We start from the raw sequence: 26436 nt of genomic DNA on the forward strand, positions 1-26436 counted from the left end.
ATAGTGGTTTAACGGCCCAAAGTGACTCAGGCTAAGTAAGACGCCGTAGTGGAGTCCTCGAGAAATTTCGACCACCTGGCGTTCTTTAACGTGCACTGACATCGCATAGCACACGAGCCTCTAGAATTTCGCCTGCATCGAAATTCACCATCGCGGCCAGCATCGAACCCGCGTCTTTCGGGTTAGCAGCCGAGTGCCGTAACCACTGAGCCACCGCGGCGAGCTTCCAGCAAATAAGATTCTATACCTTAATAAACATGTGCTTGCGATACAGTCAGTCGTGTGTGAAAATGAATTAATCGGAGTAGCAAGATTTTTCCGAACTTAAACTGTAGTACGGTTTAAAAAGGAGCCTAAAGTTGTTTCATATACTCAGCCCGAACACATCAATGTTATTATTTAGGTAGGTGTTAAAGTAAATGAGAAATGCTGTAACGTAGAATTTGCGTCGCGTAATTTGTGCGGTGGGGCTAAATCTTGAAATGTTCCGGATTTCTTGTGTCGTGACTTGAGGTTAGTAGAGTGTTCAGTTGGGCGGGTTGGTATATGTTGGTATATATGGCATAAGGGAGTATAAGTTATACGCCACAAGGAACATACCACGCGAGAAGTGGTAGAATAATATTTTATCGCAACAGAGCAACGCGGCTGCGTTAGTAAGCCTACTGTTGTTTTATCTAAAAGGAGTTCTTGTTTCTGGGCATTCTTGAGTGGCGCGTGCACGCTTGTTCTGTTTTCATGTTTTGCCTTTAATTCCCGTGTCATGCCTTGCCTTCCATCCTTTATATGCCAGATGTTTTATGACTAAAGCCTTAGTTGCGAGCCAGCGCTCGTGGTGTGTATTTCTTCCTTCTGGTTCTCTGTCTTTTGCGTGCCAGTTTTTCTAATATGTGACTTGAATGTTCATTCTTATTATTTTCCGGCTTCGTTATTGTCCGGTGGGCTCACTGTCACTGGAATCGGTCAGTTAGGCTTGCGGATGGTAAGAGTCGAATGAATGCTGAACAACATTATTATATCGTATTGGCCATACATTCACTACGTGCATTCCACCCACTGCTTAAGAAAAGGGCGAGGGCACGAAGCCGGCTTGTGGCCCATAAAATAGCGCGCTGAAAAAGACGACCTCGCTTCCACCTTTAAACTCACTTTTAAAGCAGAATTTTTCTAATAAATTTTCTAGCAAAAAAAAGGAAAAGGGGGTAGCTCTAGCAGTTAACGCTCATTCAAGCCTTGACAGTGCTTTCAACTAGTCAAGTTTTTTTCTACGTAAGCGAAATCCGAATCACTGGGTACTGCGCATACCTGCAGTGCTCAATGCGAACAATTGTGTGTCTATTTCTGTGGCATACCTGATGTACGATATTCTTAATCACCGACGCCGCTGATTTTAATTTTTCCCCAAAGCACGCGTCGACCACCTACTGCTCCGCTTTTCCGCCGACTGTTCTTCAATGCCACGCAGCGATTTGTTCCTCATCTCGCGTTTATTTCTTTCCACCCGGATGAAATGAGTCTTTTTGGCTCACACGAGGCGGCCACCATTCACAGATAGGAGCAAGGTTAGCGTGGAATTTATAGCGCGATTATACCTATGCCTAACAGCAGGAAGATCATGTTGTATCACGAGGCGCCCCCTCTGTATTCGATCTTATATGGTTCCTTGCAGGATTACCATAGCTGCGGTGAATGCAGAGGCAACGTTCGAACGCGGCACGATGTAGTGTCAGCATATAACGGGCATATAGGACAGCTTACGCTGAAAATAGCCTGCTTCGTAGTGTACACGCCCCAAACGCTATTTCAAATTCAGCCTTACAGTACGGTCGACTGACATACTGTCATGATGGAAAGAAAAGCGAACAACGCGGCGCCTACACACTCCGCTGTTTGAATTTATTTGATCGCGCTTTTACCTGTGTGGTAAAGAAATTACGTTAGAGCCGTCCAGAATGCATCACGGACGAATCTGGCACATTTTTGCTACCAACAAAGTGATGCAAAGAAATGCGAACAGCGGAGCGCCTAGGCTCCCCTCTTTTGGCGTTTCTTCTCATGGCCCCCGTACGCTATTTCCTGAATTTAGAGTGCTTCCATGGCTTTTGGGCATGCTAAAATATCGTTTCCGAACATGACGGTGCCCTTCGAAGCAGGACTTCTCGCTTCAGACCAGATGCGCCGTTGTTACTGGCGTTTTGAGTACGTTCGCTGGCCATAAATGGGGCACCTGGCTTTCGCTTCACCTCATCTCGCCTATAACAAAGCTTATGAGGGATGTGTCCCAAGATGTGTCCCAAGGTCAGCAGCAACAACCCTGACAGTTCCGGCTGCGACACGAAGCACGCAAAGGCGTACGTGCAGTGTGCCACGGGTGTGGTATATGAAATCCCCCTTCAATGTGGCAAAGTATATGTCGGGCAGACCGGCCGCTGTGTGAACGAACCTGCCAGGGCATGAACTTTCACTTAGTAACGTTTCCGAATTGTTTGAAAATCTACCCGCCCACTGTCGCTCATGCAAAGATGAGAACGACCAAAACTGTGAGCCACGACTTGAACGTATCAAAATTCTAAGCAGAAGTAAGGATAGATTAGCACGCGAATTGGCCGAAGCATTTTGTACCAAATAAAGGGACGACACGTGCGTCAGCACCACATCAGTTTCCCTGCGAGATAGCGAATACAGATTATTAAATAGACGATAGCATGCACTCTGCGCTCCCTAATCTACCAGAAATATTTCACCCACATGCGCTCTGGTCCTTCGTTGTGTATAAATGCAGGTTGTGGAAGCCTCACTAAAGTTAGTTGGAGTCAGCGCCCGTCCTGTGTACTTCTTCTTGTGTCCTTGTTTTTTATAGCGCTATAAAGAACTTCGAGAAAATTATTCTCACAAAGGAATGCACTCCTTTTCTCCTCTTTCTTCACGGCTATGTCATTGCTGGTTCTTAGCCGATAGACAGCCTCGTCACGAGCAGGGTAATCTACAGACTTCCCTACCACGAACTAAACAAGCAAGAGACTCTACAAATGGACACCATACTACACAAAGCACACAAAACGGCGCTCAAACTTCCAATGCCAACACCAAGTGAAAAGCTAATGGCGCTGGGAGTATCGAACAACTTCGAGGAACTACGAGAAGCGCAACGTAGTGCGCAACTACACAGACTCACTCAAACCAGAACGGGACGGCACCTAATGGAGAAATTAGGGCTACCCTGGGCACACAAAAAGACAAGGAACAGGTTAATAATCAAGACAGAAAAAACATCCGGGTAAGACCCATCCCCATACACATGAACCCCAATATACACCATGAAAGACGACAAGCCAGAGTCCGAGCACTCAGCAGGGAATGCAGCGACGATCCCAGCGTAGTCTACATGGACGCAGCGAAGTGCCAATACCAAAGCAAAACGATCGCCGTTATAACAGATGAAGGAGGAAAAGAAATAACCAGCGCAACGATAAACAACCCAAGCATAGAGGCAGCTGTAGAGGCCGCCACTGCCCTGCCAATATCGCACGGCAACGCAACAGGACAAAACATCTCTATAGTGGCGTTAACACGTTTTGGCGGGCTAGTTGGTTAAGCATCTTGAACAGCGCGAACAAAGACGAGCACAAAAGACAAGAAAGCGAACGACACGGCGCTTGTCGTTCGCTTTCTTGTCTTTTGTGCTCGTCTTTGTTCGCGCTGTTTGTTCAAAATCTATAGTGGCGGTCTCTAAACAAACATGCAGAAATTACATAAGAGGCAGGATTGACAGCATCGCCAGTCATATTCTACACACGACGAGAAGACACATAATCACAAAACATAACATAGTATGGGTTCCGGGACATGAGGGGATGAGGGGCAACGTGGCAGCAGACGAGTTAGCTCGAGGGTACGTCAACCGAGCAGACTCAACTCTTTGGTCCACAGGCACTTTTGACCCCGTTACCCCCCCCCCCCCCTCCCCGTACTCAGACGTACTGGCTCATTACAGGGGTCAGCACAAACGCTATCCAGCCCAAACAAAAGGCTAACCCAACGAGGTGGAGGTAGACTGCCGCAGACTACAAACTGGTACCTACCCGCACCTGCACAAACTACACAAGTTTTTTTTTCTACACAATAAGTAGCGATTGTCCGTGGCGCCAGGGTAAACCTACACTAGAGCATGTGACATGGACTTGCCCTAAGGCAGACTTAGAGCCTCGAAACCACCCGAGTGTGACGCAGTGGGGGCACTTGCTGGCCAGCCAGGACGAGGAAGCGCAACGATTTCTCGTACGCCGAGCCACGATGGCAGCAGTCAAGTGCGGTATCCTGGACCAACGATCGACCACGGCGCCCAGTGACCCGTAAGGGTCGAGAACACTTTAAATTTCACAGAAATAAAGTTTTTTTTATCCATCCATCCTAGCCGATGACACGTGCATGACCCTGTGGATATATGAGGAAAGAAGCGCTCTCACGCTCTCAGCGAGGGTGGCACCTAGAGCACCTTTTCCGCTGGCTCTGTTTTAGACAGGTATGCACGGGCGCCGCAAGGTTCGCACACCATCCTAGGAAGAGCAATGGCATACAAAATCCACTACAGAACAGATCACGTGACGACGCGGCACAAGGACGAACATGGGCGTTGGACGCCGGCTACCACGCTCTCACAAAATCGGCGCATATTAAACGGACACCGAGGGCTTTTGTAAGCTAGACAAGACCAAAAAATAAAATGTAGGGGTCGCCACCGGCTGTTTTCGCGAGAAAACTGCGCTGCGTCAAAACAGTTTTTCACGACGACCATTCTCGGTACTCACGTCACGGGTTTCAGTCCAGTAGTGGGAAAACTTTAACATCTGTTTTCTCGGCAGCCAACGCATCTTTTGCCGCTGGACAAACGTGAAGGAGCCGCACAGTTGATTTGTACTTAGAGAAAAAGGCGAATGAAGTTGGCCCCGGTGCGCCATGAACGGAAGCGAGCCGAAGGTGCTGGAAAAAACGAGGAGTATCCCTCAGGTCGCCGGTGGCAACGCGTGTTACCTTTCTACTGTGGTCGGTGCCCTCTTTTGAATATTTGCGACGGGCTCGCCCACAGGAGATTAGGAGGCCTTGGTGCGAAATGACGAACAGACGCGCCTCGTCTATAAATCAGGAGCGCAGATAGAGAGCCCGCGCCTTCGAGCTATCCATCTCGGTGTGTTTATGAAAACGCTTCAGTACTGCTACAGAGTGAATACGACTGAAGATCAGCGCGTCTAACCAACGGAGGAGCACGCACCACTCGGGAAGCCAGAGTCTTCGGGTGGGCCCGTACAGCTTCCTCGCGTAATTGTACTGCCCGGTGCTCGGAGAAATATTTATACTGTTTTTTCGCCTATCTGGTTTCTCGCCTTATTGCTTGCTCTAAGAAGTTACAGTGTATTGTATTGTAATTTTTCTCTCGTGTGTAACTCTCCACACGTATACTTATGCTTGAAGTTTAATCTCTCTGTACCTCCATTCCTGCTGCTGTGGTTTTGTGTTCGTGTCAGTGACAGAGTAGCGCTGTTTCTTTTCGAAAAGGAAGGTACACCGGTATGCTCAACTTTCGGCCTTGTTACAGCATATTTTATATTGAGACTTATATGCATCATTACCCTTTGAGCATAAAATTTTTATATCATACTACTGATGTCCTAAATCACTTGGAGCCATCCTTGGATAACGTCAGAGGGCAACATCCCCCCCTTTTTGGGTGAAAGTTTCCGGAAAAGTCGCAGTAGTTTTTGTCTTCAGGAAATACTCGCGACCAACTCGAGAGACGACGACATGCGCGCTTTTTCCACCGCCGCGCCTGTGTTGGACAGATGGCGCCCCGTTCAGCTTATTTTTATTGTTCCTGTGTATGCTACTGCAGGTAGCTGGGGGAGCATATACAGGAACACTACTTATTTCTAGGGTGCCTCGATGCGCGCGCCCCCCTCTGCCGGCGGAGGGGGCGCGCACATCGACGCATCCTACTTATTTCTGCTAGTTTTCGAGCACGAACAAAGTCACCTATGAGTTCCTATGCAGAAAAATAAGCCACAAAACTGCAAGCACTTGCCACTAAGCAACACCCCGCCGAAAAAAAACGTTGTACTCCGTTGAACACAATCCCGTTAAACAAGTGCTGGTCTACTGTTCGATTAACCTTCCAGTTCCTGGTCTAATGAATATACTGTGGAGAATATTAATACTTCCGAGACTACAGCGCAATTGACGGCACATAGAAAATGAAGAGTCTGTATTCATCTCCTCTGTGCCTTCTTCTGGGCCGTTAACGAACTGGCCCAGCGGACGGTATTGTGAATATTGTAGCTATGTGCCTAATCAATTCAAGAGAACCAAATGAGCCAGCCATTTTCTGTTAACATTCTGCCCGAATTTCTCTTTTGTTTGTGCTGGTAGCTCTGGAGAGAATTTATTCCTCTTCTTAAGCATGACGAACGTCCTCGGCTTCGTCATTTGGCGGTAAGTTTTGAAAATGTAACAGTCGAAAACCGCAACTCTGCAGCGTTCACAAGAGAATCGCATCACAGCGTGTGCATGCAAATAAAGGCCCCAGTGTTGTGAAATAGAATGGGTGCAACCCTTCGCGACCTCTTCGAACTTCAGACGGGCAGGTAGCAGCGGCGAACCTGTGTGCGTCATGGTTTGTGCTGGTGTCACCCATTGCGATGTCATGGAACCCGTACCGCCCGTGCGCCTGTTATCTGCGCGTCTGTGTGCTGTTGTGGTCAACGAATGCGACATCAACGGAGAAGCAAACCGCCATTACGACCTTTCTTTCTGTCTTTTCTCTTTCACGCTAAACTTCCTCCCTTCCTCCACGGCATGGTTAAGGTGTCCATCGATATGTGAGACAGTTACTGCGTCTTTCCTTTTCTCCCAAATCATGATCAAAACGGAGACGCAGACGCTTAACGGCCAATTCAAGGAGCAGCGTCACTGCAGCCCGTTCGCGATCTCTTCGGGCGGCGGATGGACTGTTTTGGGAGTCCTCCTAGAGACTCTGAGTGATTTGTCTAACTGGTAAGGCGTCGCACCGAAAGTGCAATGGCATTCCATGGAATGGACTCCTTTGCAGTGCTGCACGCTGGCGCGTTCCACTTTTAAAGGCGAAGCTTAAGCGTTCTCCAATTTTTGAAGGTGTTGCGGCATCCAAATCTTCTGGCTATCAATATAAGGTGCTTATCATGCTCTGTGTCTATGTTTTAAGTGCAAAAAAGTAAAATTTTTAAATAGTAGCAGCAGCACGAAAAAAAGAAGTTGCGTTTCATTTGTGCTGTTTTTTTTTGTTGAAAAAGTAGTGCAAAGCCAACAATTTGTTCACATTCTCCTGTACAAGGGGCTTTCGTGATGTCGTGTATCCTGATAAAGAGAATAATTTGTTTTCATCATCAGCCTGACTACGCCCACTATAGGACAAATACCTCTCCCGTATCTCGCGAATTAACCTTATCCTGTGCCGGCTGCAGCCACCGTTTTCGTTGAAACCTCTTAATCTCACCTGCCCACCCAACTTTCTGCCACCCCCTGCTACGCTTGCCGTCTCTTGGAATCCACTCCTTTACCCTTAATAACAAGCGGTTATCTTGCCTTCGCAGTACATGCCATGCCCAAGCCCATTTATTCCTCTTGATTTCGACCAGGATGTCATTAACCCACGTTTCTTCATAACCCACTCTACCCGCTTCCGGTCGCTTAGCGTTACACATATTTTGCTTTCCATGGGTCGCTGCGTTGCCTTTAACTTAAGCTCTTTTCGTTATCCTCCACGTTTCTCCCCCGTAGGTGAGAACCGGTAAGATAAAGCTGTTGTACACTTTCCTCTCGGGGGATATTACTAAAGTGCATTTTTTTCATTTCAAAATTTTTCATTTTCCAAATCATTTACGCCAGAATTTACACATCCAACCATTATCGAAATTACAGACTCAGCTAGAAACTTATGAGGAATTGTGAAAAACTACTTTTAATTTTAAATCCTCAGGAATGAAGTTCCATAATAGTGTACCGTTGAACTAAGCCTTTTCTCGCATGTATTGCGGCATATTGGTGAGTTAAAGTGGTTTGAACTTGCAGCTCTATTGTCACGTTTAGGAGTTATGAAGATACTTTCGGAGAACGGCTCATTGAATTGCAATATTTAATGAACTGTCTGTGCTTTTTTTGACAGATAAATTGAATGCAAAGGAAAGATATGGGCTATCTGAATAAGTGGATTGCTAGGGCAAGTTCGTGGTCATAATATCAGAGAGCCTGGCATAAGCGCTCCACCCCGTTCTTATTCCGGTTATTTTACTTTCGTGCTCCGGATTTGCGGTCACTACCTGCCTTTTGTAGATGTATTCTCTTACCACTTCCAGTGCCTCACCACCAATGTCAAAGTAATGTTCCCTTCCGGGTCTGTTGAACTCCACTTTCATTTTCTGCGTACCTACTTTTTGATCCACCATTCTGCTTTGTCTATCTAAGTCACTGGTCGTGTGTTCCATTTCATCCCCTGAGCAACTTAGCAAGGCAACGTCATCAGCAAATCGCACCTTGCTGGGCTAGTCGCCATTTACCCTTATCCCCAATTGTTCCCAATCCATGTATCTGAGCACTCTTGGTACCGCAACGACGACGTAGCGGTAGAAATAAATTGTAGTTGAATACAACTCGAGAAAGGAGCGTTGAATGCCCTCTAACAAAATCTCCAGCTAAAAGCGGTGAACAGTTCTCGTGACGTCGCAGTTAATTGTCAAGTGTGAAATTGGGGATGAATGGCAGGTACCTCGGTGAAGTGGGGTTAACTGTGACGTCATGACAATCTGTCAACGCTATTGGTTGGTGGGCCTTCTTTGAGGGGTATTTGCCGGCGGTTTTTTGCCGGTGTATCTGGCGGTTGCCCGTTGTGCCAATAGGCGGTGTGGGCTGGGCCTTTTTTTCTTTCTCTTTCTTTTTCCTTTTAAAATTTTAGTTTTCCTAAACGGACACACTGAATAGATCATTCTGATGCGAACAAGTTTATTGACACTCAAGATGCTATGTTAAAATTTTGACTATTTTCTAATGGCATAAGGACAGAGCGCCCATAAAGATATTGCAACGAATAATCCCTCCAAAATCTAAGTATATGTTCAAAATTTGACACTTGAGTCTCGAATCTCCCCTAAAAGGCGTCGTTTCAAATCTACCATGCGCCGGGATTCTGGGTCTTGCATTGCAACGGCTGTTAGGCTTCGTCCTCCTCCTGCTAACAACCAGGAAGGGGCCAAAGAGCTAGGCTGATCCGCGCTGAAGAAGCTTTTGTTACACAGACCGCAAAACATGACCTTAGGCGTATCTACCAAAACATTTGCCGCACAAGAGTAGAAATACGCAAGCTCATCCGCCTGTTTTCCGGTGTTGTGCCCGGACAACCAGCCTGGTTTCCACATTTACAAGTTGCACAAATTCTCCTGCGAACGCCCTTGGACAGGCCCCTTGGACTAGCCCGGTGCTGCGCCGCAAGGCAACAACGCCCTAACAATCCCTGGACAAGCTATGATGCTGCGCCGCTAGGCAGCGGCGGCTTATGGAGAAGCATCGGCGAGCAACATGTCCAAACGTGTTGCAGCATTGCTAGACAGCCAGGCGCCGGTACCCTTTCCCCCTGGGAGTCGCCGCGCGCGGCAAACTTGAAGCGGGTGGCCAGCGCGGTCACTGGTTGGACCTCTCGGACGGCTGTCAAGAGCTCGCTTTTTATTGGTGCGTTTGTGTGACGACCGTTTCTCGGGGCTATATAAGCCCCAACGCTGCCGCCTGGAGAGGACTCCAGACTCCGATCTTCCGAGCTCGTGCTGAGTGTGCCGCTCCCGAGTGGAGTGTGATGTGTGACGCGTTGGAGCCTCGCCGGACGTCACCGTGCGAGAACAGTCGCGTTTGCTGCTAGCTCTCGGCCCCTGTGCCGATCTCGTCCTGTATAATGCTCTGTACATAATGTATAAAATCCCTTTCGTTGTTCTCATCGACGCCTGACTCGGAGTCTTCGCTACCGACTGAGAGCTGGCGACGCTCTGTCACAAAACGGGTGGCGAGCGTTACGGGACCACCTCAAAGTCACAACACCGGCCACTGCCGCAAGTTGAAGCACGCCGCGGTCATAATCATAAATAAAATTCTACAAAGCAGAGGCGTTCATCCCAGTCTTACAGCTGCCACTCAAGATCAGTCAAGATCAAGAATAGGAATGAGTTTTCTTTCACTTGCGTTTCTATACTTGGACACAACAACGAAAATGTGGGCTCCGCCATTCAAAATTTTCTTCTCAAATCAAAACATTTTCTATCGCGATTCTTTTTAACCCAAGAAATTGGAACTCATGAAGCCCATTTCTCAAATTCAACCATCTCTGTGTGAGAATCAAATTTGATTGCGTCTTTTAATTATATTATCCACTTATGCAATCTGCGTTTATCAATAAAAACGAAGTCGTCGCCATTGTGATAGAAAATTTCCTTTGCGGAATGTTACGAAGGCAGCAACAACAGCCGCTACATTGGATGAAGCCCCGGATGTGCGTTATGTGAGCGCTTTCGTGCTGGCCCTCGGCCATAAGGGCTGCCATCTGAAAAGTCTGCGAGTAATTTGAATACGCGCTTTTCAATCATAGGCTTGAAGCTGAGCCGGCGTGAGACGTAGCTCGCGCTACGTAGCCTCTATTAGAACACGATCTGCCGTGCCTGCCGATATGCGGGAGTGTTTGGCTCGGCCACGAGGCACGCGGGTCGCCATGGTGCGCTCGCTCAGCCACTGCTGCCTGTTTGCCGTTCGGTTTCTACAGCTGTGTGTGCACGCCAACAATACGCTGCGAGATCTCAAGCTCGTAGGCTGGCTTTTAAATGCCTACCCGGAGGCCGCTGTGCGTGCGCTGATAGCAGGATGCAGGGCTAAGCAGAGCTTCGCCCTCGTTCGCTGCGACATCGCGAAGACGTGTCCCAGCGGAGAGGTACGTGTCGACACTGTCTGTCGTTAAAATGTAGCTGGGTAGCGGTAAAGGCCAGAGGTTTAAATCGGAACGGACCTTGGCACCCTTGGTGAAATTCTCTTGTGGCAGACACAGCCCCAACGATTGGAGGACGCAGGCGAAGATGCCTCCGTTGGTTCTCCTCTTGTTGTGAATTTGTCTCAAATGGAACAAGCTTCCCAGACTGCGGAGCTACGTAAAACACTGAGTGCAGTTCACTTCGTCCGGCTGTCTACAATGAGGCTGTGGGAGATACTCTCTCGGGGGCAGACGTTGTCGGCGTTTCATACTGCAACAGAAAACCTCAGCAATTTCACCCGACAAAGGCCGCGTTCACACTTGTCCACAATTCCGGCGAGGGAAGCGGATTCGCTCGCCGGGAAAACTAGGACCTGTTCTCATTTGTTGACGCCCGGGCAAGGTGGAATCGCCGCACCGCTGCTGTTTCTCGCTTTTCCACACACTTCCCGGCCAGCACGTCATCGCTCGCGGCGTACACAGATATGGTTAGAAAAGAGCATAAATCGATGCTGTCTGTGTGCCATAACCGAAACGCAGGCACATTCCCATTTTTAGTTCAGCGTACGCAAACAGACTCGCAACAAAACGCCCAGCCTAGTGGCGATATCTGCTTTTCAGTACGGGAACTAGTACTGTCAACAAAACCGGCGCTCCTCTTAAAGGCACACTGAGGAGAAATTGAAGTTCGCTGGTATTGATAGAATACCATTTCCTGATCACAAAAACGCCGCTCTTACTGAAAACAAAGCCCTTGTAAGGTAGAAAATAGCAAGAACCAAAATACAGGCACCGCCGCCACAGGCAAATCTTGCAAGTACATGCGTGATGACGTCTTAGGACAAGAGACGCCAGCTTGGAAGAATTTTCCTTACTATACGGAGGTGGCGAATCTCTGAGGCTGAAAGGTTACGCGGTTCAATATTGAAGTAAGTTTTGTTTTAAAACCGATAGTTCACTTTTATCAAACAAGGAAGACAGACAAAAGACAATCTGAATGTTAGAAGCAAAGAAAACCGATGCTTGGTGGCGCCTCAGGCGGCCAGGAGAGTTTCCATTTTTATTGTGCTTTGCATCTATGAGCTTTGCGTGCCCCATGGTTTTGTTTTTGACGCACCTCGAATTACAAGCGCCGAACAGCAGAGGAACTCTAAGTACCGCTTCAAGTGGTATAGTTAACCTTTGAAGGAGCCTGTTAAGGCTGGTCAGATGATCGCCACGGTCGATGAAAAACTATGATGGCATGATTGTCGGTGATCGTAGAAGGCAGTTCGCAGTATTAAGAGCACTGGTGTCTTCTTACGCTCGCCCGGCGAAACAATCCCGGCTGTGCGAGTCAACTTCGAACTACTTAACGGAAATCGTTTATAATGGACGGGAGACAAGATACAAGGCAGTTAAAAAAAAATGCTAATGGCCTAGCTCACTTATGCCAGGATATACGTAGCGAAAGCGCAGAGACTTCTGCATCGGAAGAGTGCATTCACTAGATGCGCTTTTATTCGTGGTTAATGCATGAGCCGCCGTTGCAGCATGTGTTTATTGTGTCCTGCAATTTTGTTCTAGTCGTTCTTGTGCAATGCTAAAGCCAGGCAGTAAAGAAAAAAAATTTGGTCGTTGCTGAGTGGTAGCGTCTCCGCCTCAAGCGCCAAAGGCTCTGGTTCGACTCCGTGCCTTCGCACAAGCTTTTTTTTTTTCGGTGAGTTTGCGGGGCGTTTCAGTGGCTCCCATCGATGGCGCCACCGAATACGTTGGTTAGCGGTTAAGCGCAGGCTCTGTTAAAGCGCGTTTATACTCCGGCGTAACGCGCGCGCGCGCTGCACGGCGTCGTGATGTCGGCCAAAGCGAGACCCTCTATACTACAACTGCGCTTGACCTCTGAAGCGTTCGGCGGCTTCGGCGCACTCTGACCGCACTGGCGGAGACTTGGAGCATGTCTCTATTTCGCGAAGGGTGCGCCAGCCGCCGCCGGCCCGGCCAGACCGGTTTGGATCCGCGGCGATGTGCGCGTTGTGACGTCATTCAATAGCTTCGGCAGTTGGGCGGAGCTGTTCTTTTCGAGCTCTCGGCTAATTTAGTCCATTCACAGTACACATCTGAAGGTACATGCAAGTGGCCGAGAGAGCCAGATAAAGTGGACCCCGTACCTGCGGAAATGCCGGAACCCGTTGAAGCGTCGTGCGTCGGCTTTACTTCCAAGCCGCCAACTATAAACGCGAGCGTACTTGAGCACCCATCCGTTTTTTGTGGCAAAAAAAATAACCTGGCCCAAGCAACCTTGAGAATCCTCCTCGACGCCGCCTGCTACAGCTTGCAACCGCGCCTTTCAAATAATCCCAATCCTTTGGCCCCAAAGCCTCGGCCAGCCTCCGATTGGCGCGACGTGCCGACCGTGTCCTCGCCCCTCGTGGCTCCCCGAATTGGCGTTAAGATATTTAATTAGCAATGGCTGCTCACGGCGGAAGCGGGAAACGACACGCCGGCGCCTAACCTAACCGTGCTCCCTCAAAAGCATCGCACGCTCTGTGGGGCTGAGGTCGCTGAAATGCAGGCCGGAGTTTTGCGAGAACTTCGTTGCCAGGTTCGAGAACGGGATCCATCGTACCGCTGGCAAGACGCCGGTGCAAAGCTAAACGAAGCGACGGTAGCGACCCCCGATAGATGCCTTCAAGGTGCGGCCGCGGTAGATTTCATTTCGGCTGCTGCTAGAGCGCACCGCTAGCAGCCAGAAATCACAGAGTCTGCGTTTACGCCGCGTTCCAAATCACCCATTCCTATGACGTCACAAGAGTATGCCGTGACGTCACAAAAGTTTCACAAGTTTGAATCGGCCCGGCGGGAAAAACTTTTTCAACTTCGAATCCAAATTTCTTTGATATAAATGCATCTTTCGCTCCCGGACAAGTGGCAACAAAGCCATGAAATGCCGATCTATCAAATTTTGCTAACAACAAAAATTTGATAGAGTTCTCCTCACTGTCCCTTTTAGCCTAGTAGCGGCAGAATAGTCGCTCTAAATAAAAAATAAGGGAAACATCATTTATACGTTTATACATCATTTATACGGCCACCTCCTGCATTGTCTGGCCCAGGAACGCCACCTCACCCTTCTTAATAATCCTGGCTCTCCTACTCGAGCGGGCATTGCCTCACAACGCCCCACGACACCCGACCTCACTTTCTCTCGGGGTTCACTTTCCTTTCACTGGCAGGTGACAGCCGAAACTCTTCTAAGTGACCACTTTCTCATCCATATCACCACCTCTCTTTCCCACATCCCTCGCTGTCATCCGGTTATTCACACTGACTGGCATGCTTTTCGCACTAATCTCGCCTCCGACTCCTTTCAATCCTACGACGACTGGACGTCGCGCATCTCTGCAGCGCTCACGTCCAGTAGCCGTCGCGTTCGCTCTCGTTACCCAATCCAGGACCCAGATCCACACATCCGTTTATGGCGTCGCCGTAAACGTCTTCAACGCTCCTTTCGCTCCCAACCACACAATGCCCAACTTTCCTCGCGGATCACTGCTCTGCGGGCTGAGATCGTCGCCCACTGCGCCTCCCTCGAGCACTCTCGTTGGAGTGCTCTTTGTGATGGCCTTGATTCTGCATTGCACTCGCGATCCGCATGGTCTCCCTTTAAATCCCTCCTTGGTAATAAGCCTGCCCTTGCTCCCACTCTAGCTAAAGCCCTCACTCAGGGGACTCCCTCCGAAGTTTTTGATCAACTCGCCTCTCTCTACCTCCCGCCCCCTCTGGCACCCTCCTACCCGGTGTACTCAGGTGGACCTAACCCCGATATGGACCAATGCTTCACTCTCCGGGAGCTCGAATCTGCTCTGGCTGCTAATTCTACACGCTCGGCTCCCGGTGAGGATGCCATTACATACACCACACTTCGTAACCTTCCTGACTGCGCCAAAGAATTCCTCCTTCAAACCTACAATGAGGCCTGGGAGAGCGGCTGCTTGCCGAGCTCCTGGACATCCTTCCTTATTTCTATGATTCCAAAGCCGGGCAAACCTCCCTCTCTCTCTAACCTCCGCCCAATCTCCCTGACATCGTGCGTTGGTAAGACCCTTGAGCGAATGGCTCTGACTCGCCTCTCTGATTTTCTTGAAGCACGGGAGTTCTTCCCCCATTCTCTCATTGGCTCCCGACGCCGCGTCTGTGCACAGGACATGTTTCTGATTCTCCAGCAAACGTTCCTGTCCCCTACACCCAATCAAATTTACGCACTTGTGACTGTCGATGTTCGCAAGGCCTTTGACGGAGTTTGCCACGATCACATCCTTTCTCAACTCGCCTCTTTGGATTGTGGCTCCCGCATGTACTCCTATATCCGCTCATTCCTCTCTAAACGTGTGGCTCACTTTCGAGTAGATGCCCACTTGTCTAACCCACACCACCTCACCCGTGGCACTCCTCAAGGTGCTGTTCTCTCTCCTACCCTTTTCAATCTCGCTATGGCCCCTCTCGCCTCCCAGCTAGCTGAAATTCCCGACCTGCATCATATATTTTACGCCGATGACATCACTCTCTGGTGTTCATCTGGCTCTCCCGGTCACGTACAGGACACCCTGCAACGTGGCCTAGATCTCATCGACTCCTTTCTCACCACCGCTGGCCTCTCTCCTGCTCCTGAGAAATCCGAGCTTCTCCTTTTCAACCATTCCTCCTACCAGCGCTCGCACAACCACTTCGTCTCTCTCCACCTTTCTGGCTCTCCTATTCCTGTCGTCACACAGTGCAAAGTTCTTGGCTTCCCTTTGCATGCGGCTAAGATTGTGCAAGCCCTCCACCGCGCTGTCACCACCTGCCACTCTGTAACTCACCTCCTGCGGCGCGCGGTCAATCGACGCTCAGGTCTCCACGAGGCTCACGCGTGCCGCGTTGCCCACGCGCTGGCCCTCAACAAAGTCTTGTACTTTGCACCCTACGCTTCCTTCAATCAGACTCAACTTAACGCTCTCGAGACTGCCCTTGTGGGCCTCTACAAGGCTGCTCTCAACCTCCCTATCACTACCTCTACCACTAAGCTCTTTGCCACAGGCCTCTTCCATCCTCTTCGTTCTCTTCTCAGTCTCCATCGTGACTCGCAACTTGCTCGGCTTTCCCTTACCCGTCAGGGTCAGTAATTATTGACTCAAGCGGGTATCTCGCCCATTCCAATCTCCCCGTTTACCTCTCCTATTCCCACCCCCGCTCCCAATCTTCGTATACTTCCCCTCCCGACCAACATGTCCCCCATCCTGCACGCCGGACGTCGTCATGCGGCCGCACAGCACCATTCCCCTCTCTTTGATACCCAGGGTGTAGCTTACACGGATGCCTCCTTCGTGGCTCCTCGAGGTTCCTGCGGCTACGCCCTGTACCATCCACACCTCCCTGCTCCTGAAACCCACACCAGCGGGCCGTATCTACACCCTCCAGACGCATTGTCCCTCGAGGCCCTCGCCATTGCGCATGCCCTCCAGTCATTTGCCCTCCTTCCCTCTCTCCAAGAGTACACAGTCTATTCAGACTCACAAGCCGCTATACACCACATACAGAAACGCACGCTGACCCCTTCTCTCAAACAGGAGGTCGAACGAGCGGTCTCCGCACTGCAGCCTTCCATCGTTTTCCTCCGCTGGGTCCCTGGGCATTCAGGGATTGACGGCAATGAGCTGGCCCATCAGCTCGCCCGCGACACACTTTTCCGGGCACCGTTGATCCCCTGGCCCAAGCCCTCGGAGGACGGTGGGAGGCTCACCTTTCGCCGCACCATAAAAGAGGTCTACCTTGAGCTCCGCCTCGACAAACGCCTTTACCCTCCTCCTCATCCATCACTCACGGTGCCGGAGTCTCGCCTTTTTCGGCACATTCAGATGAATGCAGTTATCACCCCGTTCCGCCTCTTCCTCTATCGCTATCGATCGGACCCTTCCTGTCCCAACTGCCCCTGCATCTATGCGGACCTGGCCCATTGCCTCTTCTATTGCCCGGCTGCTCAGCAGTCGGGTTCCTTCCCCCCACCCTTTCTATCCATCACCACCTGGCTCGACTGGCTTGGCGCTGAAGGGGAAGAAGAACAGCGGCTTCTGGTCGCCCAGGCGGTCGACATGCTCGGCCTATAAATTATGGTCGAATAAAAGTCTTTACTACTACTACTACTACTACTACTACTATTTATACGTTTACTTATAGGTGAGGTGAGACGAAGCGATGGACCGGTGTCCCATTTATGGCCAGTGAGCGCGCTGAGGCAGCGGAGGCAGTGGACCGGCAACAACGCTTATTCTTTCATCTTGAATCGCAGACGCCTACTGCCCCGAGCGCTATCAGCTGATAGTGTGGACCACCGGACTGCCTGGGCTGATTTCCGGCCAACAAAAGGACCCCTGCATACCTGCGACATCACGTGGTGGACATCACGTGGCACTGCATCACAGCACTGCTACGTCGCCTGGCTGTAAAAGGACTGCAACATCGCCATCCTGGTCATTTGGCAGCGGAGGCAGTGGACCGGCAACAACGCTTATTCTTTCATCTTGAATCGCAGGTTTGAGCTGTCATTTTTGTATCTTTTCTTTTGCACAGTCCTCTGCCCTGCCTCTGCTGCCGGTGACGTTTTTGATACGTGTAGTGCTTTGCGTGCTGTTTGCGACATGACAGAAATTGCTGACCTAAAGCGTGAATTCCGAAAGGAACTGAGGGAGCTAAAAAATAGCCTAGAGTACATCAACAAAGACTACGAAGAAATGAAACAAGAGTGCGCCGAAATAAAAAAAGGAAAATGCTGCACTTAAAGAATCTCATGAAGAATTGCTACAGGAGCTTGAAAATCTGAGAAAACAGGTGCACGACAACTCTGTTAGAGTAACTGAACAAGATCAGTATTCTAGGATCAAGAACATTGAAATAAAGGGTGTACCGTGTGAGGATAATGAAAACCTAGAAGAGGTGCTTGCTAAAGTGGGCGACGCAGTGGGTGAGCCTATAGATAGGCAGGATATCGAGGTGTGTCATCGTGTTCCTGTTTGGAACAACGCCGAAAGCAAGAACATTGTTGCCATTTTCAACAGCCGTGCGAAACGAAACCAAGTGATTGACAAGGCACGCAGCAAGAAACTAAACACCGAAGACCTAGGATTTTCAACCAAGGCATCGGTGTTTGTGAACGAACACCTTTGTCCTCAGCTTCAGTTTCTGCTAGGAAAGACTATCGCAAAAAAGAAGGCAATGAGCTGGCGTTTTGCATGGGCAAAAGGCGGCAAAGTTTTCGCGCGGAAAACGGAGACATCTCGTGTCATCCGGATTTCTTGCGAAGCTGATTTGGAAAAGATTGTGTAAGCACCTCTTGCGCTACTCAGTGCATCTTCTTTCCCCGTGCTGATGAACACACCGAAAAATATCGCTTGCCCGAAAGACAGTGCGCACCTTGCCTTTCTACATTTTAATGCGCAGTCTGCAAGGAACAAATACGATGAACTAACAACATTTTTTGATGAATTTAGGTTCAAGTTTCATATGATAATGGTAACCGAAACATGGTACAAAACGCAAGAAGTGCTTTGTCTACCAGGCTACAGGAGTTTCTACCTAAACAGACCCTGCAGGCGTGGTGGGGGAGTAATGCAGTTGATATCAGAACAGTTGCCATGCGTAGTGCTCCCCGACTTCACAGCTATTACTCCCGATTACGAGACTCTGACGCTCCAATGGAAGCAATCTATATTTGTCGTTACTTATAGGCCGCCAGATGGGAATACTGATCAATTTTTTGCCTACTTAGAAAGGCTCCTGAATTTCGCGTGTTTGAATAAACTGCACATTACCATCGGTGGTGACTGCAACATTACCATGCTTCAGCCTACTCTAAACTCGCAACGTATGTGTCTGCTTCTGGACACTTTTCATTGTTCAACCGTTATAACAGAGCCTACACGCATCACTTGTCACTCTGAAAGTCTTCTTGACATATTCATCACAAATAATCCGGAAGGCTGTATCAAAGCCGGCGTTATAACGGCAGCTCTGGGTGATCATTTGCCTATTTTTATGTTTTGTAAGCCCGGTGAGCTATGTAAAAACTTCGAAAAGCCTTGTGAATCATTTGTAGTTCAAGAAATTAATGAAAAAACGCTTGAACGTTTCCGAACTGCAGTTGAGGAAATTGACTTTACATCTGCGCTTGAGTGTACTACTGCTGATGATGCCTACGACATATTCTTGGGTTTGCTTAAACGTGCTTACACAGATTGCTTTAAGTACAAATCTGTCAAAAAACGCAAAAAATGTCGGAAACCATGGCTCACTGACGAATGTATTAGAATGATTAGTGAAAAAAATGCGATGTATTTTCAGTTCTTGAAAACAAAAGACCCCAATGACTTCATATCATTTAAGAAATACAGAAACAGCGTAACAAAAGTGCTACGCAACTCCAAACACACTTATTTTGAAGATCTTTTTGGTCGTGTTGCAACTCGGGGAGACGCTCTCTGGCGTGAATTAAATAAACTTTTAAATCGCAATACGCACGAAAGTGGAGACCTCGAAATTAGTGTCAATAATCAAAGTTTTAAAGGAAGAGAACTAGCAAATAAGTTTAATGAATACTTTACGACTTTAGCGAACAGTAACCATGATGATAAAGCATCGTCCTACTTGGGTCTACCGAATGCCCACACTGCTTTTTTTGATCCAGTTACTCCAGATGAAGTGTATTCTATTTTTATGTCTTTGAAGAATAGCAAAGCGCGTGATATTGATGGCCTTCTTATCCGCCCCATAAAGTTTGTGCTCGAGCTCCTGGTACCTGATCTCACACATATTTTCAATAGCTGTTTGACTACTGGTGTTTTCCCACAAAAAATGCAGCTAGCCAGAGTCACTGTTCTGTTTAAGTCGGGAGACAAAAATGAGTTTTCAAATTATAGGCCTATTTCTGTGCTGCCTGTCATATCAAAAGGATTGGAGAAAGTCATCTGCAAAAGAGTTGTATCGTTCTGTGATAAGCATTCTATAATATCCATCCAGCAGTTTGGTTTCCGACAAGGTATGTCAACAGAACTGGCCCTTCTCACACAAAAGGAATTTATTATTAAAGGTTTCGAACAACGAAAATTAACACTAGGCGCCTTTGTAGATTTCTCCTAGGCATTTGACAGAATTAACCACACAACCCTATTTTCTAAGCTTGAACATTACGGATTCCGTGGAATACCTCTTGCCCTTTTACAATCCTATCTGTCCGCGAGACAACAAAGCGTTTCACTAAAAGAGGAGTCGTCAGCTCTACGCAATATATCTTGTGGAGTGCCACAAGGTAGTATATTAGGACCCATTCTTTTTACTATCTATATAAATGATATAGTAACAATAAGCAACCAGGCATTTTTTGTAGTCTATGCCGATGACACTAGTTTCTTTATTCAGTCAGAGGACGCTAGTGAATTATCGTCTTTAGGTAATATTACATTTAGTAAACTGTTAGAATGGGGTAAAGTAAATTCATTAGAAATAAATACGAAAAAAACCAAGGCTGTCCTATTTCGACCTGCGCAAAAAATTCTTGATTACGGTATTTGTTTAAAGATAGGCCAAGAAAAAATAGATACTGTACGTGAGGTGAAAACCTTAGGTGTAGTATTTAATGAACATTTAAATTGGGATGCACATGTAACAAATGTGCTTCGCAACTTGGCCAAGGCCTGTGGCGTTCTGTGCAGACTTCGTTACATTGTCCCACCAAAGATAAAGCTAATGTTATATAATGCCTTATTTACCCCACACATCAATTACTGTAGCCTTGTTTGGGCAACGACATCAAAGGCGAACATACACCGGCTATTTTTAATGCAGAAGAAAGCAATCCGTCACATTGCAGGCTTACCGTATGATGGCCATACAATAGAGCTTTTCTCAACATATAATATAGTCCCTGCAGTACATCTATACAATTTAAACTTAAGTATGAAGTATAAAATCTCGTTGGCAAAATCCAATACATGCTTTCTCTCGCTTTGCCATCTCAGACAATCTTGGGATGTTCCTTACAACATAAGACACAGAAACATTTGGCTAGTCCCCTTTTCGCGCACAAATAACGGTTTTAATAGATTGGAACATCGCTTGCCAGTATTATTAAACACACTTCAAGACACAGACATGGACATAAGAACAGCGTCAAGACCCGCACTCGTTAAATATTTTAGGAATCTAACAGTATGAAGCAATAGATTAAGGATTGGCATTTCCATGTTGTAATTAATGAAACATTTCTGTATAAATACATTTGTCTTTGTTTCAGATATCATTTTTGAAGTATGCACATGTTGTATAAATTTTTGTGTATAGAGTTTTTATATATATATGTGTGTGTGTGCGTGTGCTGACTCGGTATAATGTTTTCTGGTGTACGCGCGTAAAATATTATTTGATCGTATTTTTTGCTGTAGTGCAAGAACTTCTGCAGAAACTAATCTAATCATTGTGTGTAAATTTTTGTGTGATTTGAAACCGCTGTACGCTGCCATCAAAGGGGGCAAGGGCCTTAGTCAAGCTGCTTAACTAGCAGCTTTTAGTCCTTGCCCTCACATTTTTTCTGTAACAGGATAAATGTGGAATAAATGAAATGTGAAATGTGAAATGAAAAAGGCAGCAACAACGACGAATTCATTCCGAGGCGAGTGGCCCTGTGTCGAAGGGCGCCGCCATGTTTATCGCCGCGGAGGCGGCGGCGCCGGCGGAAATCGGTCCTGGACCGATCCGCCTAGCCGCGCCGCTTTCCTAACTTGAACTTATACAGCGTGCTCGGTGTTGAGAGGAGAAAAATTTAGAGAATGTGCGCCGTTTGTTCATGTGACCCCGGTGGGCCATTGGTATCTGCAAGCCTGCTAAAGCGGGCCACTTGGAGTTCGTGTTGTATGACATGAATAAGAAAAAGGTTGTTTTTTTTTTGGTACAGCAAACGTTTTCACTTCTTTGTCTAGGAGGAAGGTTTAAAGGTCTCCGAGTCCTCTTTTCATCGGCGGAGCATGAAACAAAATTGAGTTGAATTTCTGGCCAAATCTCAGTCGAGGGTTTGACGGCATACCATATCTGGTCAGGAATCTTGGTGAGGAGGTGCACTGTTCACTGGACAAGGCCAATATTATTGACCTTGGCCAGTGACCAGTACACCTCTTCATCCATCGATGATTGATTCATAGTGACCACAAAAAATGCGATTGGGTGAGGGAGGGTGGGGCGAGGGGGTGCAATTAACCTAGAGCACCCACGATCTTTACAAATCTATTAGCCGTAGCATTCACGCACAGCGATACAGTTAAAAAGTATCGTCGTACTTTTCTTAGGCGCATGATTAGCATGTATGCCACAAAAATGGAGCTTTTATTTGCACACACATGCCGTGATGAGATTCCCTTCTGAACGCGGCAGAGCTGCGGTTTTCGACTGTTACATTTTCAAAACATTCTGCCAAATGACGAAGTCGTGAGCGTTCGTCTTGCTTAAGAGGATGAATAAATTCTCTCCACAGCTACCGGCACAAAGAGAACAGAAATGCAGGCAGAATGTTAACAGCAAATGGCTGGCTCATTTGGTTCTCTTGAATTGATTAGGAGCCCCGCTACTATTATTCACCACAGTAAATGGATTATTGCATCAACTGGAAGGTTAATCGGACTGTAGACCCGCACTTGCCTAATGTCTGTCACGTGTAATAGGTCGAACAAATTCAATCAGACTGGATATATTGAATCACAACTCGGAGGCGTTAACTCTCGGAGGACAGCTGAGAAGGCGCTCTTGATGTTCTTGAGACTAAGGATTGAATTGAAGGTTGTAACTTTCAGTGTGTGCCCTGTGTAGTCCGCTTATGTGGGAACTCATTAACGCAATAGCGTTAATGAGCTAAGGTGTCCCCTCCAAATGCCCATCCAGAACACTCTTCACCAAGAAACCTCAAGCTGTAAAACCGCTACTCCTCCGCTTCCAAGAAAAATGCCAAGAAATGAACATACTGGACGCATACTGGATGTTGCTCGGAGACCCGATCAGTTGCCAGCCTTGTACATGTTTCCTTTTGTATGCGATTTAGCACTGGCACATATTAATAAAAGGCATACTCCACAGCAATATATACAGCAAGATTTTCTTCGAGTAAGTGAAAAATACAAGAATTACAACGATTTATACACAGACGGCTCTAAAACAACACTCTATGTAGGGAGCGCGATAATACAAGGGAAATGGAGAAAGTAGTAAGGCTGCATCAGTGCGCTTCAATCTTTACAGGAGAATGCTAAGCTATTGCTGTAGCTGTCGAACGAATATCAAACAAAAACATAGAGAACAGTGGTATCTGCACTGACTCCCTAAGTGTAATTACAGCAATAAACCCCAGAAATGCTGTAGAACCCTTAATAGGAAACATAATATAATATGTAATACGAGCTGATACACAAGGACATACAATAAATTTCTGCTGGGTTCCCAGTCACGTGGGCATCAGCGGGAACAAGAACGCTGATGCAAGCACCGCACTTGCCCGAAATGCTAAATTAAAACCAGTAAGCATACCGCATAAGGATTGCATAAAGTTAGTCCAGAATAAACTGAGAGAAAAATGGCAGGCTTCATGGGACAAAGAGGTTAAAACAAGCTGCACTTTGTAAAGCCCGTCCTGGGAGAATGGAAAACCTGTAGGCACCAGGAACGATCTATTGAAGTAATTTTTTGTCGTCTCCGCATTGGACATTGTGGGAAGCCTGCTAGATTCCCGCCGTGGCGTCTGCGCGGCATCCCGCGTCGCTCTCTTTCCCTTTCTCCCGCCTCGGGCGGCGGAGAGACGGCTGGTGGCTAATCGCTGTCATTCGGCCGTAGCTCCGCCCCCGGCTTCCCAAGGGCCTTTGCCATTGGTGACTTTTGGCGGGAATTCGGGACCCGTTTTGGGTGGTCGCGCGGCGCGCGACCGTCCGAGCGGGGCCCAGGGAGAGAGAGACCCCTCCGAGACAGCGTAAGGTGCGTACGTTGCTGTTCGTCCGGGCCGGCCTCTGCCGTTGGGACCAGTTCATACTCGAGCTCGCCAGCGTGGGTCCTCGATCCGCTGCGGCTCGAGCCTGTGCAGGGGTCCAACGACCTCTGACAGGCGCACCTTGCGTTGACTGCCCACTCTCTCTCGCAAACGGCCCAACGGCCGACACGAGAGAGATCACAGCACTGCCGCGGGGACAATCTCCTGCAGCGGCGTGCTAGCGGCGCGCATTTCTCTTGTTGCCCCGAGCGCGCACCGGAGCCTTGCTCTGAGAGCGCCCGGGACGGGGTGACTGTTGAGTGTGTGTGTGTACCACTGGAGGACGGCGTCAATAAACGTCTCCTTTGTGAACTTGGAGGCCTGTTTCTTGCGGCGAGCCGCTCTCCTCTCTGCAGAGGTTGAACGCCGCCGCAACGGTGCCCCAGGGTGCGTGTGGTGACGGCTGATCGGGGCCCTTGGCTCGCGCGAAGCTTGAACCCGCGGTGGGTAGTGGCCTGTGCCTACTGAGAAACCCACAACTGGCGCCCAACGTGCTAAGTCACTGGCTCTTAACCTTTGATAGCACATTTGCCGAGCAGGTCGCCTTGACGATCAGGCTTGCGCACCATGTCTGCCACCCCCATCGGGGCACTTGGCAGCTACGTGTCGGCTCCCTTAGGAGTCGTAGCGTCCTTTGATCCGTTGGCGGCTGTTTCTTCGAATAGCCAAACAACGTGGTTGGCCGCGGCTCCCATTGGAGCATACGGCACTACAACCCCCAACATCGATCACGCAGCTCCCATTGGAGCTGTATCGGGAGCACCCTGCAGTGCACCCGTCAGTCACATGCCTCCTCTGTGCGTGCTTTGCGCCCCGTGCGAAAGCGGTGCGTGCGACGCTGCCGCAACCGGCCGTCCTGCACACCAGCAGCCGTGCCCCGCGAGCAGTCAATTCGGCTCTGGGAACGGTGAGGCGCCGGCCCGGCTCCCTGTGCAAACCGCGCCGCTCATCGAACTGGGCGCCTTGCCTCCTGCGTTCGTGCAGCCCGCCCAAGCCTCCTCTGAGGCCGGGGCGCAGTCGCTGCTAAGAAGTGCTGCCCAGATGATTCAGTCGCGGTCAGGGGCGGTTGAGACGCTTTTGGCCGCGCCGAAGGTGTCTCACCCCGCGGTCAAGTTGCCCATGCCAACATACCGCGGGTATGATGACCTCCTCAGTGCCCGGGATTTCCTTGAGTCCCTCACCCATTACCAGAGAGCTATGGGTCTCACTGATCAGGTTGTGCTTGCACACATTATCATCGCAGCACTGAGTGACACGGCAGCTAGGTGGCATCGGCTTTCCGGCCACCGGGCAGCGACTCTCGAGGTGTTCTGTGCAGCATTCTTGCGCGAATTCCTGCCCGCTGACTATGAGCGTAGGATGCGGCGAGAGTTGGAGCTCCGTACACAGGTTCCGGATGAGTCACTCCTGGAGTACGTACGTGCGATGGAGGACGTTTTCTCAATCGCCGAGCCCAGAGCCTCGAACGAGGAACGTGTGGAAAGGACGATCAGGCAGGCACATCCGACTTTTTCGGCATACCTGCGCGGAGGCCGGTTCCGAGATTTTGAGGAGCTGGCCGCCGAGGCAAAGCGCATTCAAGGCGACATTCTCGCCGCGCGCCTATCGTCCGCCACCACCGGCAAGCGAGGCCCTCGAACCACGATGTGCATGGAGAGGGGCCATGCCCCGACCCAACCGGCGACCACCCGCACACGCTGCCTCTGCAGCCGTTAGCGGGCAAAACGAAGTATGGGAGTTGAGCGAACGAGCTCTCGATCCCTACTCCTACAGGAGACGGACAGCCTGCGCTGCACCGTTTTCTGGACCGCCGGCCGAGGGACGCCAAGCGCCCCAACGCACAGCGGAGGGGGAAGCCCGAATCAGCCAGCCCTTTGGCCGTGCAACGGGCGGAACCAGGCAGGGAGAGGCGCCATTGTTCCGCGACCAAGCTCGCGGCGGTGTGCGCTGTTTCCGCTGTCAAGAGACGGGGCACTTAGCGAGAGAATGCCCCGTAACCAGGTCTCCTTTGAGGCAGGGAAATGGCGGCGCGGGTCGGTCGTAAAGGGACGACCGGCCCAATCCTTGCTAATCCCCTCTGCGTACAGAGCAAGCTGCCTTGCTAATGTGCACGCGCCGTTTATTTCGGTCACCATTGCTGGCCGCGAATTTTTGGCGTTACTGGATACGGGAGCCACTGCCTCCTTGTTCGGTGAAGAGGTGTTGTCCTACTTGCAAAAGCACTCGGTGCGCTTGCGGGACTGCCGTACGACATTGAACCTTGCAAAAGGCGTAGCCCATTCGGCTGGCGCCGAGAGGCTGACTGTCAGGTGGGGAGAGTGGACGAGACGCACGCGTTTCATCCACC

At 49.3% G+C, this 26436-nt stretch overlaps 1 pseudogene; it reads left to right on the forward strand.

The window, feature by feature from the left end:
- The first annotated feature begins 2286 nt into the window (after window positions 1–2286).
- Window positions 2287–26133, forward strand: LOC144126465 (uncharacterized; annotated as a pseudogene).
- The last annotated feature ends 303 nt before the right edge of the window (window positions 26134–26436 follow it).

Source organism: Amblyomma americanum, chromosome 1 (assembly GCF_052857255.1).
Source record: "Amblyomma americanum isolate KBUSLIRL-KWMA chromosome 1, ASM5285725v1, whole genome shotgun sequence".
NCBI classification, from domain to species: Eukaryota; Metazoa; Arthropoda; class Arachnida; order Ixodida; family Ixodidae; genus Amblyomma; species Amblyomma americanum.